The sequence below is a fragment of the Bos indicus genome, chromosome 14 (genome assembly GCF_029378745.1).
Source record: "Bos indicus isolate NIAB-ARS_2022 breed Sahiwal x Tharparkar chromosome 14, NIAB-ARS_B.indTharparkar_mat_pri_1.0, whole genome shotgun sequence".
NCBI lineage: Eukaryota > Metazoa > Chordata > Mammalia > Artiodactyla > Bovidae > Bos > Bos indicus.
In genome coordinates, this window is record NC_091773.1 from 10,803,935 (window position 1) to 10,826,509 (window position 22,575).

General features: G+C 40.6%; 1 protein-coding gene across 10 annotated transcripts in view; it reads left to right on the forward strand.

Moving 5' to 3' along the window:
- The window catches only part of CYRIB (CYFIP related Rac1 interactor B), a 148,154-nt gene that overhangs the window by 64,019 nt on the left and 61,560 nt on the right, over positions 1-22,575 (forward strand). The gene's annotated exons all lie outside the window — the stretch shown is intronic.

Genomic DNA, 22,575 nt, shown 5'->3' on the forward strand with positions numbered 1-22,575 from the left:
TTTTCTCCCCTTCCCTCACACCCCTGGCTCGCCTGCTCCGCGACCCCATTTTGGCGGAGAGGCGGGCGCGGTGGAGCCGACGCGGGGCTTCCTCGTCCCCCGCACCCGCCCCCACCGCCGTCGCCGGGGGCCCGCCCCGGCGCCCACCCCCGGCGCTGCGGCGGCATCTCCGCCGGCGCCCCGGGCCCTTCCTCCGCGCCCGGGCCGCCCCGGCGCTCATTCATTCGGTTCTGCCTTTCTCCGCCCTCTGCCTCCTTCCACTCGCGTCTCCGCGCGTGTGCTCGCCGTCCCCTCCCGTGCTCAGTCCTGCCTCCGCCCGTGACCTTTGGCTCCTGGGCGCTTCCCCCTCCCACGTCGATGGTCGTCCCCCGGCTCGGAGCTCCCACCTCCCTTTCCTCCCAGCGGCCGCCTTCCCTCCCTCCCTCTCTCCCGGTGCTGGTCCCCGGATCCACACCCCCTTCTCTCTCGGACTCCGCCACGCCTCGCCCGGACACGCGGCCCTCCTGGTCACCTGCCTTGAAGTTGGTGCCCCGACCCCTTCCACCTGTGCCACAAGACCGTCCGACTCAGGTGCTGCGTGGACCTCTGATCCGTAGCATTTAAAGTCCCGGTTCTCAGTCCTAGGGTGTGGTCTTAGCTGTGTTTCCAAAACATACGTTTCTACTATAATTATCCAAATGCATGACTGTCAAACTGTAGTGGAAGTGGCACTTGCTGTGTGTGTGTGTGTTCCTCTTGGTTATTCTGGGTCACACCAAACACGCCGCCCCGCCGGAGGAGTGTGTGAGTGATTTGCTCTGAATGTAAAATTTGGCCGAAGATTGTTACTCTTTCAACTCCTCCACATTCCTTCTCCCGCTGTTCCATGACTGATTTGCAACATTACCTGTTAATACTGTTCGTTGGTGAGGCTTCTTCTCGGCTCATCTGTCACCAGCAGTTACTGAATGTCCCCCAGTGTGCGGAATACTGATGAAATAAATGCCTGAATTCTTGCTCTGCTACAAAATGCCATCCTGGAGAAGACAAAGATTTGGGACATTTGTTTCCACTTTCTCTCCCCCCACCCCCCGTAAATTTATTGAGTTTGAAATCTTTTTACTCCTTCATGTGTAATGTGGAGAATGTGTATCAGTTGTGTGTTCTTATAGTCTTGCCATTTGGAAGACTGGCATTCCAGAGGAGTGTTTTGTATAGCTCAAGGAATTTCAGTCACTTGGGTGTCCAGAGACTTATTGCAAATCGTTTTAGACTAATGTATCAAGAAAAATAAACTGATCCTTTCAATTCTTTAATTATACTTAATAATAGAAACAGAACCTCTGTGTCTGGAACAACTTGGTAATTGGGGCTTATTTGATAGCCTGCTTGTAAAGTGTTGCAGTTAACTAAAACTGCCTGATTCAGCATTCATAAAATGAAATGACAGCAGTTTTTCTAATGTGACATTCATAGTTCATAATAATGAACTCCAAGGAAGGTCCTTAGTCCTGAAGTGCACCTTCCTTCCTGTCAGTTTGATACAGTTGCTGTCAATATTAATAGCATTTGTCTAACAGCCCTATCTTCTGGCGAGGTAGGTACTAAAAATGTGGTTGGCTCTTTGTCCCCTGTCAGGTTTTGGATGACCACTTTAAGCACTAAGATTACTTTACTTGGAGTCAAGTAAAGTAATTTTTTTTTTTTTTTGCAGAGCAATTTTCCTGGGTAATATATACAGTTATGTAGCTACTTGAGAAAAATCTCATTTTGTAAAATGGAGGATAAAAAGTATGAATTCTGGATTATTTGACAATTGCATCAAGGCTAGATTTTTCTCACCTAAGAAAAAATGGTTGGTCAAAGGAAGGCATGATTAGTAAATTGACCCTAGTCGCCCCAGCAAAAAATACAGTTTCAGGTGCTGAGTAAAACTGAGTGAATGTAGTTTATTTCTGATAGATTCCAAGTGACATTTAACAGCAAACTTAAGATTTATTTCTCTAAACTTTCCCCTTCAAATGGGTGAAAAAGTGTCATTCTTGAGGTTATTTGATTCATTTAAAGTGGTCATTTACCTTAGTAAGTAATTGAGCAGTAGAGACAGATGCTTATTTCATTTAATCCTGGTCTCCTTGGGGAAAATATTGTACTGTCACTTTTATGAGGTTACTTAACTCATTAGTTATTGATGCACTCAACTGTTAGAACATATAATTTGCTGTTTTCACTGTTTAAGGAAAACAAAATTTCAGAATACTTAATTATATTGTTAGTGGCATGCCCACTGTTACTTTTGGTCTTTCCTTTTCTGTTGCTATAACAGGGTTTAGCACAGTGCCTGCCTGGTGCACAGTGGATATGCAATAAATGTTCTGACTAATTGAATGAATGGCAGGTTTGGAACAGTTAGACTGTAACATCAGTTTGTAATTAGCAAAAGTTTTAGAGAAAGATGTTGATTGCTCTCAGATGCAGTTTTCTCAGGTAACTTGTACATTTTGAGGATTGCTATATATAATTATTTTTAAATGCTTTGAAATCTTTGGGGAGAAACTACAATAGACATCAGTTTGTGATATGCTTTAGTTCAGTGAAGGGATATGTTCACTGAAAATGGATATTTGATGTATGTAGCTTGTCAACATTCATGACTAATGGTAATTCGGATAATTTCTTGTATATTTAAAGTTTCTAAAAATCAGCATAAAAATTCTTGAGTGTGTGAGCTCATCCTATATTATACTCAGTTCATTAAACAAGGTTAATTTTTCAAGGAGCATTTTTTCATATAGTAGAAAAGTGACGAATCTGATAATGTGGCAATGTTGACTTAACGTTTCAGTGGTGGTGATGATAATGATGTTAATGGTAACTAACACGTACCTAGTGTGTGCTACTTGCCAGGCAGTGTTGTAAGATATTTAATCTTTACAACACCCTAATTCTAATAGGTGGTAGGATTGCAGACTAGGAAACTAAGGTTAGGTAACTGAAGGGACACAGAGATAGAGGACTGGGTGTGTGCCCTTCATTATTACTCTGTAATAGTGAACCCCTCTGTGCCACATTCTCCACACAACCCTGCAATGTGTAGGTTAATTCCTAGTTAATTCTTAAATAGCATTAGGAAAGTAAGGCTCAAACTGCTTAGGTAACTTGTCCAAGTACTTGCCCAAGTAGGATCAAGAAGGCTGGCATTTCAGCCCAGGCCTCTGCGACTTGTAGTCTTCACTAAAAGTATTTCAAAGTACTAATTTGAGGTCCTGTATTTTATGTTGTATATTTAGAAGGCATACTTACTTAAAACAGTGAGTCTCCAAACGTTTTCACCTGCCACACGGGATGGATAATGTTCACTCTTCTCTGCTGCCTGTGAGCATATGTGTTAACATGTCAGTTGCTCAGTCGTGTCTGACTCTTTTCAACCCCATGGACTATAGCCCACCAGGCTCCTCTGTCCATGGGAATCTCCAGCCCACCAGGCTCCTCTGTCCATGGGATTCTCCAGGCAAGAACACTGGAGTGGGTTGCCATTCCTTTCTCCAGGGGATCTTCCTGACTCAGGGATCCAACCCAGGTCTCCTGCACTGCAGGCAGATTCTTTATGGTCTGAGCTACTGTGAGCTTATACAGGATTATAATTTCCTGTCCACTGGCTATAACTTCACCCCTTTCCCACTCACACAAGTATACTGGAATGCAAATGAGTGACATTTGTAAAATTTTTTAAACAAGGAAATCATTCTTAGAATTTTGATCCTTTAACTATACGCCATTTCTTGTGACACGCCCCACATCCTGATTGTGGTACGTACCATGGGTGAGAATGGCTATTTTCAAAGACACTGGGTGATTTTATTTCAGTAGAAGACCTAATGCAGAGATATATTTCTGTAGCTATTTTAGTTTATTTTGAAAAGATGATGTCTGGTACTGTTGTATACAGCATTCTGAAGCTTTCAGTCCTGTACAGTCATTTTCTGCCTTGTGAGTAATCTCTACTTGATGTGTTCTAGTCGGCGCATTATGTCAGCTCTGTGCTAAATCTAAACTGATAGACACCTATCACTGTGTCTGTCTACATTGTGCCCCAGAATCTTTCTCTCAGTTGTAAATTAGCATGTTCTCAGATAATCTAAATTACACTGAATACTGAGGTCAGTTTCAGAAAACACCAGGAAAAAAAATGTCATATTCCCAGATATTATTACTTGGGATTGTTGTTTTTTTTCAGTTGCTGAGTTGTGTCTTACTCTTTGTGGCCCCTTGGACTGCAGCTCACCAGGCTTCCCTGTTCTTCACTGTCTCCTGCAGTTTGCTTAGATTCATGTCCATTGTGTTGGTGATACCATTCAACCTTCTCATCCTCTGCTGTCCCCTTCTCCCCCTGGACTCAGTCTTTCCCAGCATCAGGGTCTTTTTTCAGTGAATCGGCTCTTTGCGTCAGGTGGCCAATGTATTGGAGCTTCCAGTAGGTTAACCCTAACCCTATTAAGCTTCAGTCATTCCAGTGAATATTCATGGTTGATTTTCTTTAGGATTGACTGATTTGATCTCCTTGCTTTCCAAGGGATTCTCAAGAGTCTTCTCCAGCACCACAATTCCAAAGCATCAATTCTCCGGCACTCAGCTTTCTTTATGAGCCATCTTTCACATCCATGCAATTACTACTGGAAAAACCATAACTTTGACTGTATGGACCTTTGTTGGCAAAGTGCTTTTTAATATGCTGTCTAGGTTTGTCATAGTTTTCCTTCAGAGAACAAGTGTCTTTAATTTCATGCCTGGAGTTATTATCTGCAGTGATTTTGGAGCCCAGAAAAATAAAATATCTGTCACTGTTTGCACTTTCCCCCTTCTATTTGCCATAACGTGATGGGACTGGATGCCATGATCTTAGTTTTTTGAATGTTGAGTTTCAACCCAGCCTTTTCACTCTTCTCTTTCAACCTTATCAAGAGGCTCTTCAGTTCCTCTTTGCTTTCTATCATTAGAATGGTATCATCTGCATATCTGAGATTATTGATATTTCTCTCTGCAATCTTGATTCCAGCTTGTGATTCATCCAATGATGAATTTCAATGTGATGTACTCTGCATATAAGTTAAATAAGCAGGGTGATAATATATAGCCTTGACATACTCCTTTCCCAATTTGGAACCAGTCCGTTGTTCCATGTCTGGTTCTAACTATTACTTCTTGACCTGCATACAGGTTTCTCAGGAGACAGGTAAGGTGGTCTGGTATTCCCATCTCTAAGAATTTTCCACAGTTTGTTGTGATCCACACAGTCAAAGGCTTTAGCATAGTTAGTGAAGCAGAAGTAGATGTTTTTCTGGAGCTCTCTTGCTTTTTCTGTGATCCAGTGAATGATGGCAATTTGATCTCTGATTTCTTTGCCTTTCTAAAGCCAGCTTGAACATTTGGAAGTTCTTGGTTCACGTACTGCTAAAGCCTAACTTGAAGGATTTTGAGCATTGCCTTGCTAGCAGTGTGAAATGAGCACAATTGTACGGGAGTTTGAACATTCTTTGGCATTGCTCTTCTTTGGGATTGGAATGTAAACTGACCTTTTTCAGTCCTGTGGCCACTGCTGAGTTTTCCAAATTTGCTGGCATATTGAGTGCAGCACTTTAATAGTGTATCTTTTAGGATTTGAAATAGCTCAGCTGGAGTTCCATCACCTCCATTAGCTTTGCTTATAGTAATGCTTCTTATATTTCTATATTTGGGATTGTTTATGCCATTTTTCTGTTCTTAATGTGGGTAATGGAGAATTAAAGGCACTGATTTAAATGAAAACGGAGATTGGCTACATCTTGAAGTGGACTTTTATAGTTTGTTGATTTGTGCTCTTCTTTTTGGCTGCACCACAGGGCTTGTGGGATCTGAGTTCCCCAATCGGCGATCAAACCCAGGCCTTCAGCAATGAAAGCCTAGAGTCCCAAACCACTGGACGCCAGGGAGTTCTTGACTTGTGCTCTTATTGGTAGAGTCTCCGTGTAAAATTTTAGTATGTATGGACAAAAACATTTAAGTCCTGATTTGCTCTTTCCTGATAGTATTAATATTCTCAGATTATCTGTAAGATATGAATAACACTATCTTTGCTACATGATTCCCAACACTGTTGTGAGATTTTTGTATTTATTTCAGTGCCGTATAATAGGGGAGGAAGAATGTAATTTTATTGAAGTGATGCATTTTTAAGTTGAATGATCATTAAAATTTTTTTGTTTTGATATATTTCTTTGACACCTGGCACAATATGTGGTATATGATTGCTATTGATTACTCAAATAGTTATTGAGCACATAAGCAGGGTTACACAACAGTGAATAAAATGTTAGTGGTCCCTTTTTAACAGTAGAAGCAAAGACAGAGGAGAATAGATAGTATGAATTTAGTAGGTACTTAATCTTATGAGCCAGGATAAACACCCATCTGGTAATGCCATCTAAACTGAGATCTGAAGAGTGGACCATTAGTCAGTCTGGCAAAAGGAGAAATGTATGGACATAGAAAGGAGAGGCCAAAGCCTGGAGATGAGAAAAATCCTGTGTATCTTACAGACAGTTACTGGTTCTGTGTGGCAGTACTGCAGGGTATGAAGGAGATATGGGAAAGAAGTGGACAGGAAGTGTGCTGTGAGGCTGGCTGGCTGAGTCATGTTAACAGGTTCAGGGCAGTTTGGACCAAAGGCCACTGGAAACCATTATAGGACTTTAAAGGGGGTGAGAAATACTCATTTATTTTTTCAAAAGATTGTTCTCAAAGCTTTTGGAGAATGGATTAAAGGTAAAGTAAGACTGGATACAGTTGAGCAAGTTCAGAGGCTTTTGCTAAAGTCCACGAAATAACTGATAGTAATCAGTGCTCAGGTACTGACAGTGGATGGTCTGGCAATACAGAGTTTATAGATGTGGGCTCCACTGAGCCTATAACTTTGTGTCCAGTGGTAAAGTAGAGGATGAGTTTCCCCAGAGGGCTCTCCACCTCTTTTTCATGTAAAGTTGAGATGTTGTGGAGCTAAGGCAATCCAGATATATTCTCAAATACTCATTTTCAGTTGACTCTCCATCTTGTTAGTCACTGAGTATGAGCTGACCCACCCCAAAGTAGAAGCATCAGACTGGAACTCATGAAGCCTCCCTGAGTCAGGCTTTCTGTTTCCACAGGAGCCCAGTAGCCAGCTGCTTAACAGAAGCAGTTGGCCTGATGGCTGTGTCAGGGAGGCAGAAGAGTCCATCCTCTCAGGGGCACCGCCAGGTGGCACCTTTATCAGAGGCTCCAGTCAGTAAAATCATGAGTCACAGAGACTTGTCACCAGAAATGGTTCTTAAGGCTGTGGAGCCTCAAAGGTACTAGCACTTCCCTGCATGCAACCCTTCCTAATTGGGAGAGTTGCCTCTGGGACTTACAGGATGGGGAAGTTCATCCTATACCATAGGATGGATGTAGAGGCAACGACTGGAGGACTTTAAAGTGACCCAGAGAGCCTCAGCCATAAGTCACTTCATTTCCCTTCCCTACTGTAAACGCTGCCCACACCCTACTCACTGAATCTGGGTATGGGACGAGATCAGAGAGTGACCACGTGGGTGTCTGTGTCCAAGAGAGCCATAAAACTTGAGTTCTTCTCTAAAGTTTCCTGGCCAGCTTCTGAGGGGTATGTGTGGTTTTCTGGGGGTCAGGCAGACCTCAGTCCTACCCCTTATTATTTTCCTCTGAAAAGCAGAAGAATTTGGGAGGAGGAGTAGAGAGGGAGAGAGAGAAGCAGGGATGTAGTGGAGAGCAGCTCTGTATCGGTAGTCAAGGCTTTGCATTCCCTTTTGGTCATTCTCTTGTAATTCCGCCAAAGGAACTTCTTTTCGGTCCATCATCCAAAGCTCTTTATTTTCAGCAAGGTAGTCTTTACTTACACAGTCTATTTTAGCTCTGGGGCCTCTGGCTCAGCAGTCACAGCTATTCACCTAGAGACACAGGACTTGTTTGCCCATTGTCATGACACATCCCTTCCTCTGCCAGCCCAGGGTAGGATGAGTAACAACCAAGTCATCATTTCAGTGCCCAATTTCAATCTGACTTCTCAGTGCTCAGCTTCTAAACATGAATTCAACTCCTTTCATTAACAGGGCAGTGGATTCTTATTCCTGCCTTCTCGCCACCCACCACTAGAATAACTCTGAGATTCCAGTGTGTCTTCTCATTTCCCAGAACTCTGCCCTCAGGGACCTTTATCCTCTCTCTTTGAGTCCTGGCTCTGTCAGTATCCCATTCATGTTGCCAAAACTGTCCAGAACCATGATGACCTGAGATCCTATCCTGCTTGCAAGCTAGTAAGTTTCCCTGCTACAGTTTCATGGATGCTGGTAGAAGACATGAGTCCCCTGTGTAAGAGCTGAAGGATAGTTGATTCCTCTCAGTAATATTAATAGCAATAGCCAGAGCATCAGCATTTGTAATAGTGTAATTTCCTGATCCTCGGGTACCCATAGTGGCCCATGTTATTGGAGAGAAGCCCTTCATTGAGGGAACCCAAATCTTTTGTAATGAGCAGTAAGCATGCCTGTCCTTTGCTCTAGAGGGAGTCATTGTTTTTATCTCTCAAGGCTGTTTGCTCCACAGATGACCTTGAAAATATAGTCCAGAGCAAAAAGACAGTCAGTACCTCTGCTTGCAGCATGTTAAAAACACAGACCTATAGAAAGTTGTTTCCCAACATACGTAAATTGTATTTCAGTAAATCTGACTTTAGAGAGGTAGCTGACGTTTAGTAAGAACACAATATGTATATTTGTTGGTGTTCATTTGGTTGACCTGTTTTTGAGGGCAAACCTCTATGCAATGACTTCTGTGAATTTTAGGATTAATTTTCCCCAAGGTAAGTTGCCAACTAATAACATGTACTTAAAAATTAATGTGTAACATGTTCAGATACCTTTTGATTTGGGGAAAAAAATTACTTGTGATCTTTAAGGATTTCAGGAACGTTAAAGTGAAATGTGAGAAAACTTGTAGATTGATGCAAGGAGTGGGGTTATTTTGCTTTTGTTTATATCAAATTGTATTACAGTTCAGTTCAGTCACTCACTTGTGTCCGACTCTTTGTGACCTCATGGACTGCAGCACGCCAGGCCTCCCTGTCCATCACCAACTCCCAGAGCTTGCTCAAACTCATGTCCATAGAGTTGGTGATGCCATCCAACCATCTCATCCTCTGTTGTCCCCTTCTCCTGCCTTCAATCTTTCCCAGCATCAGGATCTTTTCCAATGAGCCAGTTCTTTGCATCAGGTGGCCAAAGTATTGGAGTTTCAGCTTCAGCATCAGTCATTCCAGTGAATATTCAGGACTGATTTCCTTTAGGATTGACTGGGTGGATCTTCTTGCAGTCCAAGGGACTCTCAAGAGTCTTCGCCAACTCCACAGTTCAAAAGCATCAATTCTTCAGGGCTCAGCTTTCTTTATGGCCCAACTCTCACATCCATACATGACTACTGGAAAAACCATAGCTGTGACTAGATAGGCCTTTGTCGCCAAAGTAACATCTCTGCTTTGTAATACGCTATCTAGGTTTGTCATAGCTTTTCTTTCAAGGAGTAAGGTCTTTTAATTTCATGTCTGCAGTCACCATCTGCAGTGATTTTGGAGCCCGAGAAAATAAAGTCTGTCACTGTTTCCATTGTTTCCCCATGTATTTGTCATGAAGTGGTGGGATGCCATGGTCTTAGTTTTTTGAATGTTGAGTTCTGAGCCAACTTTTTCACTCTCCTCTTTCACTTTCATCAAGAGGTGCTTTAGTTTTTCTTCGCTTTCTGTCGTAAAGGTGGTATATTTATTTTTTGTTTGTTTTTGTTAATATGTTTGATTTTTGAAAGGTGAAACCTTCCCTACACCCTTAACTGTATATGCTACTTCCACGCCCTGAATATCCTATGTGTGACAAATTCTGATGACATTTCCATCACTGATAGGGTTAGACAAAGTGCTATCACTAGCACTGATGTTATTTTTTGCACTTGTTTTGTGCTTCTAGTGTGACACAATGTTTGCTAAGAGCTTCACAAAATACTTGGAGCCCAAAGAATCTGTCTGTAATGGGGGAGACCTGGGTTTGATCCCTGGGTTGGGAAGATCCCCTGGAGAAGGGAAATGTTACCCACTCCAGTATCCTGGCCTGGAGAATTCCATGGACTCTATAGTCCATGGGGTCACAAAGAGTCGGACATGACTGAGCAACTTGCACACACAGTCACAAATATTATTAAGTGAAAGTGAAAGTTGCTCAATCGTGTCCAACTCTTTGCAACCCCAAGGACTGTGTAGTCCATGGAATTCTGTAGGCCAGAATACTGGAGTGCGTAGCCTTTCCCTTCTCCAGGGGATCTTCCCAACCCAGGGATCCAACCCAGGTCTCTCTCATTACAGGTGGATTCTTTACCAGGTGAGCCACAAGGGAATCCCAAATATTACTAAATTTAATTTTAAAAACTTGCCCTGAAACCATGAGTCGTAGGTGATCTTCACTATCACGGATGAAGAAACTGAGGACTGAGAGGTAGATATGATTGCTTAAGAACACACAGCTAGAAAAAGTTGAAGTTTGGCTTGAAGCGCAGCCCTGTAATTATGTTCTTACTCCCTGCCAGCTTGGGTTGCAAACACAGTGTAAGTGAGGCTTCTTTTTCTTAGATTTTGAGATCATGTAGTTATAGGAGGGTGAGAGGCCAGTGTAGTTAGTTGGAGAGAGGCTTAAACTTGCAGTTTTCATATTTGTTTTGTTGTTAAGTAGTAGGGCTCCATTTTATCGACTTGCAATTTCTAAATCGTCCTTTTCAGTTATTTTCTGTAAGCAAGCATTCTTGTGGAGTATTGAAAGCTGACTTTCTTTGCTGAAAATTGTTACATTTGAACTTATTTTGACTTAAATATTTAATGTGTTCTGGTGTTAAGTAAGTATATTTACCAAGTTGTTTTTGAAAGTACAGAGAAATCAGCTTCATGTATTCCATTCGTTTGCCTGAACGTGTACATGAATTTAGACTGGGATATGTAAAATGATCTGCTCGGTATGTTGGCATTAGTTCTGAGTTGGTACTGGGTAAAAGTAGGTTGATGCCTACAACTGAGAGGCTGAAGCGTTTTGGAAATAGTCTTTGGTAAGTGGGACTTCCTATATTAAAATGTGAATATAGTTAAACTAGAGCTTCTTCTTTTTATTTATAGAACAGTATGTTGAAGCAATAGTCAAAATATGTAGCCTGGGGTGGGCAGCCCTCTGCAGTGGGTGTGCCTAAGTTCCAGTGCAGTGTGTGTCATGGTGACAACTGGCCGTGCTCTGGCTTTGGTATGTGTCCCTGACCCTTCTTAGTAGTCTGTTAGCATATTTAATGTGGGTTTTTTAAGAACTTCGTTTTAGCTGATTTTCAGTGTTCTTTCTTTACAAGCAACTTTTAAAAAACGATAGTGTATCCTAGTTTTATTAAAATCAAATTTAACTTTTTAAACCATTCTCAATTTGCCTAGCTTCGGTAGGTAGACAGCTTATGCATTTAAATAATTTTTAAAAATATTTAAGCACCTCAAAATTTCTTCCTAGTTTAGGTATACAGGCAAAGCTTTTTGTGAAGTCCTTTTACGGCGTCTGGTCTCTCAGACCCCTTCTAAGGTCTTATTTGGGCCTCACAAGTGAAAGATGGAAAAACAGTTTTCCAAAAAGTGTGACTGGTTTATGGTAGTACAGCAAACTGTCCTCAAGTTATAAAATACGGGTAAAACAGGTGTCCTAAGACAGTCTGTCCCAGGCACTTGTTCCCCGCTTGTAGCAAGGTCACATTTTTTGTACATCAGGGCTTCTTAACTAATTTGCTGTGCCTAATCTTTATATACACTCTTTTCCCTCATCTTCTGTAAAATGGGAACTCTTAAGTAACCTCGTCATGAGTTAGTTGAAGATACTGAAAAAGACTGCTACTGCTAAGTCGCTTCAGTCGTGTCCGACTCTGTGCGACCCCATAGATGGCAGCCCACTAGGCCCCGCCGTCCCTGGGATTCTCCAGGCAAGAACACTGGAGTGGGTTGCCATTTCTTTCTCCAATGCATGAAAGTGAAAAGTGAAAGTGAAGTTGCTCAGTCCTGTCCGACTCTTAGCAACCCCATGGACTGCAGCCTACCAGGCTCCTCTGTCCATGGAATTTTCCAGGCAGGAGTACTGGAGTGGGGTGCCATTGCCTTCTCCGCTGGAAAAGACTGCTTGGAACTATTTGGTGAAAGTTCTTGACTTAATAAGGAAAGAGAAAAAACTTGTCTTCTGAGGTTGCTAAGATCTAAGGTAAGAGCAAATCTGTCTGTGAAATTGTGAAGAAGGAAAAAGAAGTTTATGCTGCTTTGCTGTCATACCTCAAACTGCAAAAGTTATGGCCATGGTGTATAAGTTCTTAGGGAAGATGGGAAAAGGGTTAAATTTATACAATAAGATACTGTGAGAGAGACAACATTCACATAACTTTTATTACAGTATATCATTCAGTTCAGTCGCTCAGTCGTGGCCGACTCTTTGCGACCCCATGAATCGCAGCACGCCAGGCCTCCCTGTCCCTCACCAACTCCCGGAGTTCACCCAGACTCACGTCCATCGAGTCAGTGATGCCATCCAGCCATCTCATCCTCTGTCGTCCCCTTCTCCTCCTGTCCCCAGTCCCTCCCAGCATCAGGGTCTTTTCCAATGAGTCAACTCTTCGCATGAGGTGGCCAAAGTACTGGAGTTTCAGCTTTAGCATCAGTCCCTTCAATGAACACCCAGGACTGATCTCCTTTAGAATGGACTGGTTGGATCTTCTGGCAGTCCAGGGGACTCTCAAGAGTCTTCTCCAACACCACAGTTCAAAAGCATCAATTCTTTGGCACTCAGCTTTCTTCACAGTCCAACTCTCACATCCATACATGACCGCTGGAAAAACCATAGCCTTGACTAGATAGATCTTTGTTGGCAAGGTAGTATCTCTGCTTTTCAGTATGCTATCTAGGTTGGTCATAACTTTCCTTGTCTTTATGATTGTATTATTATTCATTGTTATTGTTAATCTCTTACTGTGCCTAATTTATAAATTAAACTTTATCATCAGTATGTGTATATAGGAAAAGCCACGGGTGTGTGTAGGTTTTAGTACTATCTGAGGTTCCAGGCCTTGTGTAGGTTTTAGTACTATCTGAGGTTCCAGGCCTCTCTTGGGAGCCTTGGAGCATCTCCCCCTTGGATAAGGGGGACTGCTGTACCTACTTTTTTATCTCTATAGATTTTCCTCTTCTGGACATTTCTTATAAGTGAAACCATATAATACATGCTTTTGTGTGTGTCTGACTTTATTCACTTAACATAATGCTTTTGAAGATCGTTTGTGTTTTTGAGTACAGCTAACTTTTGAACTATGTAGCTGACCGTCTGCGCAATTGAGAATCTGTAACTTTACAGTCTGGCCTCTGTATCTTCAGTTCTGCATTCTTAGGTTCAGCCAACCTCATTGTGTAGTACTTACTGCATTGCATATTTATTAGAAAAAAATCCACATATAAGTGGATCTGTGCAGTTCAAACTCATGTTATTCAAGTGTCAGCTGTATACACCAATAATTTGTTCCTTTTTGTTGCTGTGTATTATTCCATTATTGGATACATTACATTTTTTTTTTTTTAATCCATTTACAAGTTGATGGACATTTGGATTGTTTCTGCTTTTTGGTCACTGTGAGTAATGCTGCTGTGAACATCTGTGTGACTGTATGTTTTCATGTCTTTTGGGTAGATGCCTAGGAATGGAATTGCTGAGTCATGATAAATTTGTGTGGTTTTTTTTTTTTTTTTTGAAACTCCTAACTAGACTACCATATGAGAGTTTCAGTTTCTCCAAATCCTCCCAGCACTTTTCATTGTCTTTTTGGATTATAACAATTTTATTAGTTGCTGTGAAGTGATACTTTACAGTGGTTTGGATTTCCATTTCCTTAATGACTAACGTTGAACATCTTTTAAAGCCATTTTTGTATCTTTTATGTGAGATGTTTATCAAATCTTTTGCCCATTTTTTAATTGGGTTGTCTGAATTGGGAGAGTTCTTTACATAGTCTGGATCCAAGTTCTTTATTGGATACATGATTTGTAAGTATTTTCTCCCAGTCAATGGGACAAAAAGACAAAGAAAAATTGTCTTTATACTTTTTTCATTGTCTCTTTTGAGTTGCAAGGCTTATGAGTTTTAACAGAGTCAGTTTTTCTTTTCTTTTTAGATTTGTGATTTTGGTGCTGCGCCCAAGAAATCTTTGCCCAATCCAGGGTCATGAGATGTACTCCTCTGTTTTCTTCTAAAGTTTTTTTATAGTTTCAGCTCTTACATTTAGGTCTTTGATCCATTTTAAATTAACTTTTGTGTATAGTGTGAGGAAGATGTCTAAATTCATCTTTTTGTATGTCATTATCCAGTTGTCTCAGTACTAGTTGTTGATGAGACTGTCCTTTCTCCCTGTTGAATTGCCTTGGCGTTTTTGTTGGGTAATTAATTGACCATAGATATATGGCTTTATTTCTGGACTCTCATTTCTGTTTCATTGGTCTGCATGTTTCCTCTTCTGCTAGTACCACATATTTTGATTACTATAGCTTTTCATACCATAATAATATAGCATTCTTCTTTTCTTGTTAAAAAAAAAATACACTTTTAAATATTGAAACTATATAGAAAAGTAAAAGAAGACAGTAGAAATCACCATCTAAATGGTCACTGTTTTGGTGAACGTGTTTGCAGACACCTCTGCGCATATATGCATGTTGCCTGAGCACACAGGCACCTCTGCAGTCACACACAGAGGCGTGTCAGCATTTGCCCACACTCCTTGTTCTGGTGCACTTTTTGAGTGAATGCCTCTATTGTCAACTTCAGGAGAGAAATGACTGTTTTTCTTTCTTCAGGCACTTTTTAAATTCTGTGAGTTTTTACTGACATAAACGTCTGAGAAGAGTGAAGATGCTTTGGGATGAGAACTGTGAATGTTGTTTTCTTGGTCTCATGTTAAATGGAATGTATTTCTCACTCATCTGCTGAAAGATGGCCTTCAAACAAAATTTTACATGTGTGCTCTGTGAATGGATGGCAAATTATGTGTGAAACTTTGAAAAATTAATCCCCAGATCCAGTTTTAAATGAATTTAGTTTGCAGAAATCTTCTGTTAAGTATTAGGTAAACTTTTTGGCAGTTGTAACAGTGAGTGTGGAGCCAATAAATTACATATGTATGTGCAGTGATGGTTGTATTTACAGTCACGTGGGGGCTGATCCCTGCTGCAGGCTTGGTTTTTACTGAGTTATAAAGGAGTAGCGTGTTTGCGCTTTTGTCCTTGGTGATTTCAGCCTCGTAGACTTGATGAAACTGGGTCCTTCGCTACTTTCAGTAGCCATCGTGGAGCTGACCAAATTCATCTGAGTGTAGATCCACTTCCATGATCAGAAACTCCTCTGACATTCACGCTTTTCTTGCAGTATGATTTTTCTATGATGAATACATGGTTTAAAGTCACATTTAGAGGTGTTACAGATGTAGGAGACCATACAGATTATGCTTCATTTAAAAAGATTGAAATTTAATTTTGGCAATAGGGAACCATTAAAGAGGTTTTGACTTTGGAGCGTGACATAGACAGACAAGTTTCAAAAAACCACCCCGCACATTGGTTGGTTCAATGGAAATTTGGTGTTTGAAAATGTCATGCTTAGTCTATGGCCATATCACCCTGAATGTGCCCAATCTCATCTGAGAATGTCATGCTTAGGTTATGTGGGAAACTGGATCGCTCAATGAAATTATAAAAATGAGTGCTTTTTTTTCCATGATTTTTAAAAGTTAGAAGTTGAAATAAGAAATTTTCAGATGAAAAATAGACTCTACAGAATGAAAACCAGTTAGCAGTGACTAACTGGTGGGATTATAGATTTTTCTTCCTGCTTTTGGTGGAAATTTTAGAAAAAAATATTAAATATATTATGTAATAAGATGTTAAAATGAAGCTGTTTTGTTCTGAGTTTATCTCTAAGTCAGTAGATGCACATTTCTGAAATGAGTTGTAAGAACACAGTGCAGGTCCTGCAGGGCAAAGAGCCAGAAAATGGATCTTGTGACTTTTAACACCTATCCCATCTGTTGGTATATAAAGATTCAGGAAGTTAGAAATTGGAAGACTTTTTGAACCGAGAAGTTAACGAGTTTCTTCTGACTCCCCGTCCCATCTCTGTGTTCCCCCCACCCCAAGTACGGGTAGTGACTTGGAGAGCTTACTCAGCGATTGATTCGGTTCAGGGGACACAGTGGGTTGATGTCTGTCTCTCTCATGCCTGGGTGAAGGAGAGGCTGTTTGCTCTGGCAGCACATGAAAAGGACCTGTGTGGGTTCTTGTTCTTTGGGGCAAGGGTTACGTGATTCCTGTGGATCCTATGAGGGCCACTAGTGAGAGAAAGCCCATTGGAGCAAAGTGGTGTGGAATGGAGCAGGGAGTAGACGACTGGATGCCCAGAGCAGATGCATGTTCTTCATCAAGGGAATGCAGTGAGAGATCTCAAAGGGCTGGAGTGGCTGAGAGCGTGCCGGGACCCTGGAAGCAGTTCCTCACAGGTTGGCTCTATGCACTTGTGAGCTAAGAGAGTGCCTGTGTCCTAGAGGGACCCTTAATTGCCTCACCCAGGGTTACTAAGGTGGAAGGAAGAGGGGTAAAGTGGGGTCCTCTAATAATGCCTGCTAGCCTGCTTTTGGAGAAGGAAATGGCAGCCCACTCCAGTATTCTTGCCTGGGAAATCCATGGACAGAGGAGCCTGGCGGGCTATATAATCCATGGGGTCTCAAAGAGTCAGAAACGACTTAGCGACTAAACAGCAGCCTGCCTTAGGCAGAGCTGGGCATAGGGGAGAAACTGTACCCGTGAATGAAAATTTTGACAATTACACAGTGCTGAAGAGGGTCTGTTAGTTTCTAAGCTCAGTTTTTGTAACTTGAAAATGACCAAAATCATAATAAAAGTTCAGGGGCACTATCACCAAAGATAGTGAACAGAAAGTTGCTTTATGGTTATATCCCAGAGGTTCTACTTATTCGGGGTAATGGTTACTGTTGTTTTTCTAATAAGAAAAATATCAGTGAAAACAAACTTTTATAAGAAGAAGGTGCCCATTGAGACATTTGTTGTGGGTAAAACACTGCCTTTACGGCCAGGGATATCTCTGCTTGAGTCAAACCAGTGCCTTGTTAGCACTGACATGGGGGAAGTAAACCAGTTTTTGAGGTTAATTTTCATCATTTACTTTTCATAAAAGAGGTGACATCATCTGTTTTCTAGTGTTTTCCAAAGAGATTATGGTCTATAGCAAAATTCATGGTACACATAGGTACTCACAGATATTACTAGCGCTCTTTCCTCTCTGAAGCAGATGTTTCCTATAGCTTTAAATGTTCTTACTCCCCTTCACATATGTTTTACTTCCTCTAAATGTACTTCTTTAGCATACCAAATGGATTAGAGGATTTAAATGACTACTGGATACTACTATCAAGGATGTAAGAAGTGTGAGCTTTTAATATAGCTAAAAATTCAATTTTGAGTTGAATTGTGAAAGGTTTTCAGAAACAGTGAAAAGTAGTTTTACTTGTGTGTTAGTTTTTAGTGAGGAAACGTATGAAGTAGGGATCTAGAGAAAAGGTAGACCCAGCTGGAGAATTGTTTTCATTACTGTTCTTGGGGCTTTTTTTGGGGGGGTGCAACGACTTGGTTGCTCCTCGGCATGTGGGGTCTTCCCAGGTCAAGTGTTGAACCCATGTCTCCTGTATTGGCAGGCAGATTCTTTACTACTGAACCACCAGGGAAGCCCACGGTTTGGATTTCGTAAAGCAAAGAGAAGGCTTCTCACCCCAGCGAAAACACTTTGTAAAAACCAGTATCATTCTAGTGTTCCTATTTTCTCAAAACATGCATCAGTGTTTTCTTTTTCTGGAAAGCTATTTTAGTTTTTTATTTGATTGATACAGTTTAAAATGTTCTTGGCGTTTTGTCATCTCTTCTTTCTGGATGATGGTATACTTTAGTGTTCAAATTTTGTACTTTGAAACTTAAAGGGTTATTTTTAGTAATACAGGCACCTCTTAAATGTCTCAAAAAGCTGATTTATGTCACTTTTAATTTCATAATATCTTTATAGTCTGCATCTCAGAGTTCCATTTGTAACATAGTTAAGATTTGTTTATTTATAGGAATGGCTTTAAATTAGGAAGGAAGTTATAGTTAGCTTTGTATTTGAGTCCAGAATATTCTTCATAATTCATTCAAGCATCTTTGGTTGCAGCTTGCAGAAATTGACAGGGTAATTTGGATGGAAAAGGAATTTATTGGGAGGCTGGCAAGTAACTCACAAAACTGGCAGAGAGACTAGGAATGCAGCCTCAAAAAACTGAGCAGCAGTGCAAGGAGGGCGAGCCCCAGGAAAGACCGGCCCAGGTGATCGTCTGGTTGGGACACTGGCACTGGGCTCTTGCTGCCGCCAGTACGAGTGATTCCTCAAGTGTCCCTCTCTGGATCAGTCGGAAGCCATGGGGGTGGAGGTGCAGTGTTTGTGGGCTGGCCTTACATGACCTACACATTTGTGCTCGCATGACTTCTGAGTTTTCATTCGGAGACCCTTGACCTGGCACATTTAACATGAATGGAACTCTTGCTTTTTTTGGTGACTTCCGTGGTAACGAATCCACCTGCCAATGCAGGAGACACAGGTTTGATCCCTGATTTGGGAAGATCCCCTGGAGGAGGAAATGGCAACCCACTCCAGTATTCTTGCCTAGGAAATCCCATGGATAGAGGAGCCTGGTGGGCTACAGTCCGTGGGGTCCCAAAGAGTCGGACATGACTGGGTAGCTGGGCACGCACGCACCTGCTCCTTCCCACCCAGGCAGGTGGTCTTAGAAGTTGTTCTGTAATTTGGATTTTTCTGTTTTATGTCTCCTTATAGATAGATTGAGGTTCAGCCATATTTGACAAGTATTTTACAGAGGGTAGTATTGAGGATGTCCCCATGTATCACATCAGAAGGTATACAATGATTGTCACATTTCTTGATGATAACTGAGTTTGATCCCTCATTTGAAGTGGTGCCTACCAGCTTTTTCTGTTTGTTTTTTCAGTCTAAAATACGTACGTAAAAATTACTGATGATATGAAAGTATTAATTATGGCAATTAATTATTGTGTTGCAATGATACATTCACTTGGTTTGTGGATATTAACCTGTTAAATCATTTAAACTAAGTGGTTTAAGTCTAGAAAATAGATAACACAGTACTAGCTTTTTATTTCTCTGCATAGGTTGGAGAAGATTTATTTTATTGATTTGTCTCCTTGTGTTTATACTAATGGTTGAGAACAACACTCAGATACACTGCTGTGAGCATGTACCACAAAATGGTATGTGTATATGTTGACAGTAATTTCAGGCTATGACAATTCCTCTTTACTGCATAATAGGCAACACGAGGTAATATACTGTGTATGCCAAAATGTGGAAATATTGATTATTTTCCACTTATATATCTCTGCAAAGCCTCTTGAAGTTAGGAAAAACAAAATTCCATTAAGGAATTACCAGCTGTTTTGAGAAATTAAACTGCATGATGTGATGCTTTTGTATTTGTGTGTATTGATGTTTTGTATCTGTTACATCCATTAGATAACATATGGCTACTTTCATTCCTAAGAGAAAAGCTGTTAAGATATGTAAGGTTTTTTGTTTTTTTTTAGAGAGACGATAGACACAGAAAAAAATCAATTTTATCTTAGGATGTGTAGCATGTTTGGACAGTGTTTTAAACGTAAAGCTTTAACACACACACTTTGGTCATTAAAGACTAATTTTTAGAATAGTACATTTTTTTCCCCTTATTCTTTGTTTATTCCAGTTTTATTGAGGAATAATTATCATATATCACTGTGTAAGTTTAAAGCATATGCCACAATGATTTGATTTCCATATATTGTGAAATAATTACAATAAAAGGTATGTGTCCTTTTTTGATATGTTTCCCCCTGGTTGTAAGTTCAGACTTGAATAGTCAATATCTGAAATTAACTGAACTCTCCAATAAGTGGAAATAAAAGACAAAGTTTAAACATGCATAGCAAATGGGATAATAATTGTTGAAAAAAATTGGCGTAGTTTTTGTTATTTAGTGTGACTGAAAAATCTTATCTGTTGTTCTGTGGGATTCTTGATGTTGCCTCAGTCTCAGTTTAACAAAGGTTTTTCTTAAGGACTTTTGCATTAATCTTTTCTCTGTCCCTTGTTAGGAATCAGGTGGATAGCAGTTAAAATGCCTCTTTTAGACACAGATGTATAGAACAGTCTTTTGGACTCTGTGGGAGAAGGCGAGGGTGGGATGATTTGAGAGAATAGCATTGAAACATGTATATTATCATATGTGAAATAGATCGCCAGTCCAGGTTCGATGCATGAGACAGGGTGCTCAGGGCTGGTGTACTGGGATGACCCTGAGGGATTGGATGGGGAGGGAGGTGGGAGGGGGGCGTTCAGGATGGGGGACACATGTACACCCATGGTGGATTCATGCTGATGTATGGCAAAAACCACTACAATATTGTAAAGTAATTAGTCTCCAATTAAATAAATTTTTAAAAAATGACTCTTTTAGGAGGAAAGAATATTCTCCTTTTCTAGGTTAATGGGTATGCTCAAAGAAATGCTGTAAAAATGTTTTACTTAATTTAAACTATCTAAAAAATATCTTTGGAGGTTGTTAGTGGTGGTGGTGTTTTTAAACATAAAAGGCAAAATCAGAGGTCATCACTTTTCTAGCTTTCTCTAACACTGTCCTCTAGGCATAATTCAATTACTTCTTCATGTGTTTTCCTACAGTATTTTATCCACAGAACTCTAGCATTGTGCTTGACTGCACTGTATGGTCGTAATTTATTTACCTGTCTTCTCAGACTGAGCTTCTTGAGGACAGGTCTTACATTACTCAGTATTTTATACTCTGCCTTGCAGGTGACATCTGGTGTTGGAAGTCCTTTTCTAGTCTTTGTCAAATTGCCGTTACTAAACAGGTTAGCATTATTTTTTAAAGAAGATTGTGTGACAAAGCATTTTTAAATGATTTTGAAAAAATCTACTGTTTGATGATTGCTTAAACAGTTAGTTGTGAAGTGATATTACGTATCAGGTATACAGTATATCTTCTCAGTGGTTATTTGCTTGCTGCAATTGAATTATTTTGGTAGCTTGGAAGAACCATTATCTATAAAACCATGGTGCCCACTTGAGAGTATTTTATTTAAAGTCTTCTTTATTAATTTAAATAGAGGAAATAACACATTTTTCTAAATTTTACTGGTTAGCCCATTCCTTTTTTTTTTTTTTTTTTAAATGACCTCTCCTTATCTCTCATTTTTCTAAAGAAATCTTTTTGGCAGAACTGCCAATCTTATGAGGCCATAACTCTAAATAAGCCACATTTACTCTGGTACCCTTAAATCATTTATCATGTTGTTTGCTTAATTCACTCACTCACTCAACCAGCATATACACATTGGAGACTACAGAGTGTCAGGCATTACACTTAGTGCAGGAGATGCAATAACAGTGAACAGGCTTGCAGTCCTGGAAAAGAGCCAGACATTATGACTAGTGATATGATGTGTTATGGGGCCCATGAAAAACGAGTATTGTGGAATTTTCTCTTAAATTTCTATTATAATTGTGACCTGTAACAGTGATCTAGTATGGACAGAATTGTTTAGGACTTGTTACTTTTTACATATGCAAGTATCATTTCCACAGGAAGTTATTAGCCTCTTTGGGGATAAAGATTGGTTTATTTCTTTGTATCTCAAGCCTGGCTGGGGACACCTGTTGAACTGACAAACAGAAACTCTCTAACCTCTGGTGCTGCTTAAACTCTTTGGGCCTTGAAAACTACAAGAACGGCAGTGACAGCATCTCTGCGGAGGGAGTGCTCTTGGCCTAACGTGACAGGTTAAGCACTGGGAAAAGAGCCAGACGGTGGAATAAGTTGCCCCTCGAACTTTATTTCTGGGTTGCTCAATTTTATGAATACATATTATAGTCCTTTCTATAGATGAAGAAATTGAAACTTTCGGAGATTTAAGATTCTTGCATCAAGTTTAAAAGCTGAGGTTTTCTTTCTGTCAAATTACCTTACATGTGGATCTGTATTTTTGTCAGGAAGATGATTAAATGTTTGTTTTGGTCATAGAACTCTCTGGAATTAGGAGAGCACGGTGTGACATCTCAGGCACAGACCTCTCTGGAGCTCACAGGCCTAGCGTGATCAGGTCTTTAGTGCTGGCTTGGTTCACAGCGTGCTGCGGCAGCCCACACTGAATGGCACTGCAGCGCACTGGCTTATGTTTGTAAGCAACACAAATTGCCTTTTACAACAGCCAGAATTTGCCAGTTACTTCACTTAATTTTTAATGTTACATAAGGATTAAGCAATTTTAAGAGTGAGTTGTGTACATTTGATTTTATTAGTGGT